The sequence below is a fragment of the Gymnoscopelus microlampas genome (assembly GCF_963454915.1).
Source record: "Gymnoscopelus microlampas genome assembly, chromosome: 5".
NCBI classification, from domain to species: Eukaryota; Metazoa; Chordata; class Actinopteri; order Myctophiformes; family Myctophidae; genus Gymnoscopelus; species Gymnoscopelus microlampas.
Window position 1 is genome coordinate 13,268,618 of NC_139942.1, and position 7,395 is coordinate 13,276,012.

The 7,395-nt window shown below is 40.1% G+C and overlaps 2 protein-coding genes across 4 annotated transcripts in view; both read right to left on the minus strand.

The window, feature by feature from the left end:
- Positions 1–7,395, minus strand: part of LOC311046270 (uncharacterized protein) — a 249,409-nt gene that overhangs the window by 185,305 nt on the left and 56,709 nt on the right. The window lies entirely within an intron of this gene.
- The window catches only part of LOC311045925 (C-type lectin domain family 17, member A-like), a gene marked incomplete at its 5' end in the record, with an annotated part of 158,061 nt that overhangs the window by 121,311 nt on the left and 29,355 nt on the right, over positions 1–7,395 (minus strand). The window lies entirely within an intron of this gene.

A 7,395-nucleotide genomic window follows, 5' to 3' on the forward strand; every position in this document is an offset into this window, starting at 1 on the left:
GGGCCACATTGGTCTAAAGGTGACTTGATGAAGGCCGTGACCAGTTGCAGACACGCATGTGCGCTCGCGCACGTTTTACTTACACAGCTGTCACAATTGGCTTTGTTTTTCAGCCTGTCCTCTCAGTCACTGCTACAACTGCCTTTACACATTTGATTTATTATTAAGAATTGTATTATTGGTATCACAGTTGTAGGCTACAATAAATGTTGTAAGAGAGGTGAAGAAAACATGCTATTTTTGTTTAAGGAGCCCCAATAAACCATTTTAAAATAGAATAATTACATTTGAAATACCGTCTCTGCTACAAATGTATACATGGGTACACAACCTTTCTTTATGCAGGCCTGCTTCCAACAATCAAACTCAGACTTTTTTGACAATGAATCACCATATTATGTCTAAATGCTTCCAAGAAATAACCACTTTTTTAAAGTTAAAAAACAACAACCTTTTTAATGATTGCCAAAATGGCAATTTTACCTGGGGTAGCCAGCGTGACATTTCATCTCAGTCACTTGCTGCTTCCAGGCACCTGACATCTCTTTTTGCATTAACCAACCTGTCAATGTCAGCGACCATGCCGTTTCTGAGCAGTTATTTTCATAATATTATATAACTCAGCTCCCAAGAGAAGAGTGCACATAAAATGAGGTAGAAACTGAGCTACACTTTCTAACCACTTGCCCACTGTACCAAGCATCAGAGACACATACTTTACACAGATTAATCACCCAAGGAGAGTTTGAAATCATGATTAACTAGAAAAAGTGCTCCTCGGAGCACAGGTCTCCACCAGGTCAGGTAGGTTATTGTGGGCCAGCAATGTTCGGAATTCGCCAATCTGGATCGAATGTGAAAAAACGGACGGATCCGTCTTGATCACTTTAGAGAGAATGTGTACCGATCTGCGAGATGTTTGGACACAATTTGTAAGTAAGTGAGTAATATAAAAGAAAGAATGTGCAAAAATCGGCCTCCTGGTGGCGTTATACAGTAGTAGGGCAATGTTAAAAGTGTGGCATTTGTTCTTCAACGTAGTGCAACTCTGCGTGCAAAGTTTCACCCCAATTGGACACTGCATTCATGATTTGCAGCATTTTGTTCAAAACGGGCCTTTGGCTCTATGCACAAGCTCTCCTCATATGCAGATGACCTTCTGTTGTACATTTCTGATCCGTCATCTTCTGTTCTTGCAATTTTACACATCCTAGAGCAATTCAAGAAACTCTCTGGTTACAAACTTAACCTCCAGAAGAGTGAATATTTCCCTGTTAACGCTCTGGCCGACAAGCTTCCTCAAACTCTCTTTCCCTTTAAAAAGGCTACGGAGGGATTTAAATACCTGGGAATATTCTTTACTAAAACTTTCATAGAGTTATTCGCAAAGAACATCAGCCCCCTGGTGGAACGTTTTAAGTCTGACTTGGCTAGATGGTCTACCTTGCCTCTCTCATTAGGACGTGTAAACTTGATAAAGATGGTGGTGTTGCCCCGTTTTTTGTATCCTTTTCAACATATTCCGATTTTCATCAGCAAATCTTTTTTTTATACTCTCGATCGGCTCATTAACTCATTTTTATGGTGTAATAAAAAGGCTCGAATCAGAGGCACGGTCCTTCAACTCAACCGAGGGTGGTTTAGCGCTTCCCAATCTCCGTCAGTATTATTGGGCATCTAACATACATAAAATAACTTTCTGGAATACTAATTTGATTTTTGCAGTACAACCCCAATGGGCCAACATGGAGGGAGCTTCCTCGAATCTCTCTTTATGGTCGGTGGTCTGCTCTCAACTACCCCTCCCGGTTAAGCAAGTGTCCAAAAACCCTATCGTAGTTAATACATTAAAGGGTCTACACCATGAATTTTAACTTTTTCTTCATTTTTGTGTGTTTTTGGTCTCCCCCACCTCTCTTCTGTTCCAACAAATACCCGACTTCGAGCATGCAGGCTTTCATAGGCTATCTGTGGTTTTCATGTAAATTGGTCTGAAAACAGTCCGTCAGATTTGTTCCCCCACCCTACGTCACGTCTGGGAACAATTCCTCCCGTTTTTCAGTTCTAACCAAAAAAAAAAAATCAAAAAAAAAAAAAAAAAAAAGTTTTTTCATTTTTTTTTTTTTATAAATTTTTTCTTATTTTTTTTTTTTACTTTTTCCACACAGAACCAGGACATGACATGCATACAAACTGGCTCAATAGCGCCCCGTGCCAAACAGGACAATGTGGTATTGCAGGTGAAAGTGCTTTATAAGCCAGAGAGAAGTTAGTTGGAATGAGTATATCTGAGGCTTGATTTAGGCTCAAACCTTTTGAAAAACGTTTGAGGGACATAAACAATATGATATCAAATATTATTATTATTTTTTAAATTCATGGTGTAGCTCCTTTAAAGATTTGGAACCAGTTTAGAAGGCAATTTGGTTTACACAGGTCCTCAAATCTAGCACCCGTATACAGGAATCACCATTTCCTTCCATCATGTACTGACCCTGTATTTCGGATTTGGGCAGACAAGGGTCTGCGATCCATCAAAGACCTTTATACTGACAATATCTTCTCCTCATTTGCAGCCCTGTCTGCTGAATTCGACCTCCCTAAATCTCACATGTTTTGCTTTTTTCAAATCAGGCATTTTGTGAAAAGTCAGAACCCTCAGTTCCCGAACCGGCCACCTGACTCGGTGATAGACTCCTTTTTATCCCTTAGAGCGGGTGACAGGAAGCTTACTTCAATTATATATGACACAATCTTTGCAGTTAATTCGACTCATTTAGATTCCCTGAGGGCTACCTGGGACCAGGACCTCGGTATCACCTTGTCCAATAATCAGTGGGACCATGCTATAGACCTGGTTCACAGTCACACCTCTTCTATTTGTGCAAGGCACAAACTATTGCAGTGCAAGATATTACATAGAGTCCATTATACCAATGCAAAGCTGGCCAGAATATACCCTGAGAGGTCCGATGCTTGTAATAGGTGTAAACAATCGCCAGCAGATTACATGCACATGTTTTGGTCCTGCCCTAAATTGTCAACATTTTGGTCAGAGGTGTTTAACACCCTTGGGGTAGTGTTGGGTGAACCAATTGACCCGGATCCCCTCACTGCTCTTCTCGGAACCACAGTAATGCCTGTTGTGCGCAATTCAGCACGCCGAGTTATTGCTTTCACGACCCTACTCGCTAGGAGGCTTATTCTCCTTAAATGGATACACCCCTCTCCTCCTACACACAATAGATGGATTCAGGAAATCCTATACTGTCTCAAACTTGAGAGGATCAGGTTCTCCCTTAACGGCTCTTTGGAGATGTTTCATAAAATTTGGCTACCCGTTCTAGACCACATTGACACCCTAACTATGGTGGAAGAACCCACAAATTAGTGTCTCCCTTGAAGGAGAGACTAGACCAAACTCAAGTTCTCTCTTAACAACTCTTTTTACCATGTTTCTCCAAAGAATTTTAGTAACCCTTACCAGACCTCATTGGCACCCATATTACGAAATTAATTAGTGCTCTGTGCAGAGAACCCCCCCCCCCTCCCCCCTTCTCTCCTTTCCCCTTCCTGGTATGATTGAGTGTCTTTGATTATTGTCTGTCTTGTTTGTTTTTATTTTAATTCTTATCATTTTCATGACCTCTCTTAACATGTACCATGATTACTTTACCCATTTTTATTGTTTGTTATAATGTGCTTTGTTTATTTGTGTTTTTTTGTCCAAAAAAATCAGACCTGTTGTTGTACTGCTTGACATGACTGACTTTAACTTGTCTGAAAAAAATAATAAAGAGATTTGTAAAAAAAAAAAAAAAAAACGGGCCACTCCTACAAACTTTAGATGTCAATCTTAGCCAATCAGGATGGAATATGAAAAATCTAACAGAGCCGTCTTGATCACATGACTATAGAGATCATGTGTACCGATTTGCGTGAAATTTGGATAACATCTGAAGGATTAAATCTAAAACTGTGTTTTATGTAAGTCGGCCTCCTGGTGCCGTTGTAAAAGGCAGGTGTGAAAAATGCAGGGCAAACGTTTTTCTTTGGCCTCTAGGGAGTGTGCATACAAAGTTTTACACAGATCGGTGCAGTTATAGATAAAAAACAGAATCAGCCTGTTATAGCGCCACCATGAGGCTGATTTGATTTTTTTCTAGTGGCATTTCTTCCTTGGCCTAGTGGGAATGTGTGTGGAACATTTCACAGATATCGCACACCATGTTCATGATTTGAGTCATTTTGTTAAAAACGGAGCACACACACACACACACACACACACACACACACACACACACACACACACACACACACACACACACACACACACACACACACACACACACACACACACACACACACACACACACACACACACACACACACACACACTTACAAAACCATAAGAGTTGTTCATTTGGTGTCAGAAATAGTTAGACTATATATCCACATTGGAAAGGTTAGCTTGGGATAAGCTTTTGCAAAGTTGGTGCACAAATAGCAGCTGTTTTTCAAAAGTGTCTTTTTTTTATGTACTGAACAGTGTTTCCACAATTAATTTACACCATTTCAAGTGTGTTTAAAGGTAATTGCTCTGTTTATATGTACAGTGTTTCTGCAGTTTACAATTTAGGCATTTTAGCAGATGCTCTTAATCCAGAGCGATTTACAGTAAGCAAGGAGATCACGAGGTAATACATCAAATGCATAGAAATAGTAATCTAGGATCATAGGTAAACCAATAACCTATCACCAGTCTAAACAGTAGAATGTCCAAGAAATCTATTTCTATGTAACGAGGTCACTCGATGCAGACAGTGCAGGAATACACACAATGATTAGTAGTCTTTAAGGTGGTTGTGTTCAGTTTGATATCCTTCTCTGTCAGAGTAGCTCACACATCTTGCTGCTGTGTTCGCCCAGCAGATATGGGAGTTTTTTGTCATTAGTGTTTTCAAACTCTCCTTGGGTGATTGTAATCTGTGGGATGTACAGTATGTGTCTCTGTGTGTCTTGGTACAGTGGGCAGGCGGTTAGGAAGTGTAGCTCAGTTTCCAGTTCATTTCGTGTGCAGTGGGTGCTGTCTTCTCTAGGGAGCCAGGTCTGCCTATGACGTACCCTTACCTACATGTACCAGAAAATGAACATTTTCATGGCTTTGTAAGTATATGGTTATTGCGAAATTGCCACAAAAAAGGGGGAAAAGGCAATCGCTAAAGACGAGGGATGTAGTCAAGCCGCTTGTACATACACATGCATATCAGTATGTCAGTATGTCAGTGGTGGTACTAAAAACATTTTAATAGGACAAGAATGGTGTCCTAGTACACACACACACACACACACACACACACACACACACACACACACACACACACACACACACACACACACACACACACACACACACACACACGCACAATTCAATTAAATTTTAATTCAACAGGCTTTATTGGCATGAGAAAACAATGCCAAAGCAAAAGTGGAACAATGCAATCAAAACAAACTAATGTATGTACAATAAAAAGGGAATAGAAATAATGTGTAACTTACAAGACCATAAGAATTTTGCTTTTGCTGTCAGAAATAGTTAGACTATATATCCACATAGGAAAGGTTATGGATAAGCTTTTGCAAAGTTGTGCACAAATAGCAGCTATTTTTTGTTAAGTACAGTGTTTTTACAATTCATTTACATTATTTTTTCAAAAGTGATTAAAGGTAATTGCTCTGATTGTATGTACAGTGTTTCTACAATTTACAATTTAGGCATTTAGCAGATGCTCTTAATCCAGAGCGATTTACAGTAAGCAAGGAGATCACGAGGTAATACATCAAATGCATAGAAATAGTAATCTAGGATCATTGGTAAACCAAGAACCTATTATATCCAATAAATCTATTTCTATGAACCTAGGTCACTCGATGCAGATAGTGCAGGAATACAGACAATGATTGTTCTGTTTGATATCCTTCTCTATCACAGAAGCTCAAAAATATTGCTGCAAGCACATTGTTGTACTGTACTTCGCCCAGCAGATATGGGAGTTTTTTTCAAATGTTCTTCCTTGGCCTTTAGGGAGTGCACATACGAAGTTTTACACAGATCGGTGCAGTTATAAGTAAAAACACAAATTGGCCTGTTATAGCGCCACCAGGAGGCTGATTTGAGTGGCATTTCTTCCTCTGCTTAGTGGGAATGTGCATGCAAAATTTCACGGAAATCACACGCTGTGTTCATGATTTGAGGCATTTTGTTCAAAACGGAGCAGTCCTGCAAACTTTGAGAGCCATTCTTAGCCAATCAGGATGAAATATGAGAAATCTGAATGACTTTAATGACTATAGAGATACTTTGTACCGATTTGGGTGATGTTTGGAAAACATCTGTAGGAGTACTGTAAAAAAAAAGAAGAAAGGTTTTGCAAAAAGCCGCCTCCTGGTGGCGCTATAACAGGCCCATGTGAAACATTTTGGGCAGAAGTTCTTCTCTGACATCCAGGGAGTGTGTGTGCACAGTTTCACTGCGATCATGCCAACGGTGCCGGAGATTAGCTGTTCACAAACGGAGGGGGCGACGAACACACACACACACACACACACACACACACACACACACACACACACACACACACACACACACACACACACACACACACACACACACACACACGGACGGACGGACACACACACGGACACGCAAACGGACACGGACACGGACACACACGGACACGGACACACACACACACGGACGGACAGAGAGGGTGCAAAACATACTCTCTCGCCAGGCCTTTCGGCCTGGCGGAGACAATGACAAAACACTCTCATATCTGCTGGGTGAAGTACAACATTGTGCAAAGCAGCAAGATGTGTGAGCTGTTGTGACAGGAGAAGGATTAATGGAATACATGTTTATGTCTGCCCTGTCTGCACCAAGTGATCTCCGTATATATATAGAAATAGTGTAAATACTACTATTATATACATAATGAAAACGTTGCTGCTATTTGTCCCAAAGGTTTTAGACAAAGTGAAGTGAATGCAAAACATTGAAACATTGATGCCATTTGTTTCAAATGTTTTTCCCAAGCTAACATCCTACTTGGATGTATAACTTTTTACTGACAGCAAATGCACAATTATATGGTTTTGTAAGATACTTTTCTATAAGTTGCAATGTAACACAGCGCTGTTTACACATGTCTTTATTCTTTGTTATAATTGTACCTACGTATTTTTTTTGCATTGTCTTGCTCCACTTTTTCTTTGGCAATATAAAGATATGCTCAAGCCAATGAAGCGCCTTTGAATTGAATTGAATTGATTTGAATTGAGAGAGAGAGAGATAACCCTTTGTTCATGCTGACTGTCAGAGAACTGTACATGATT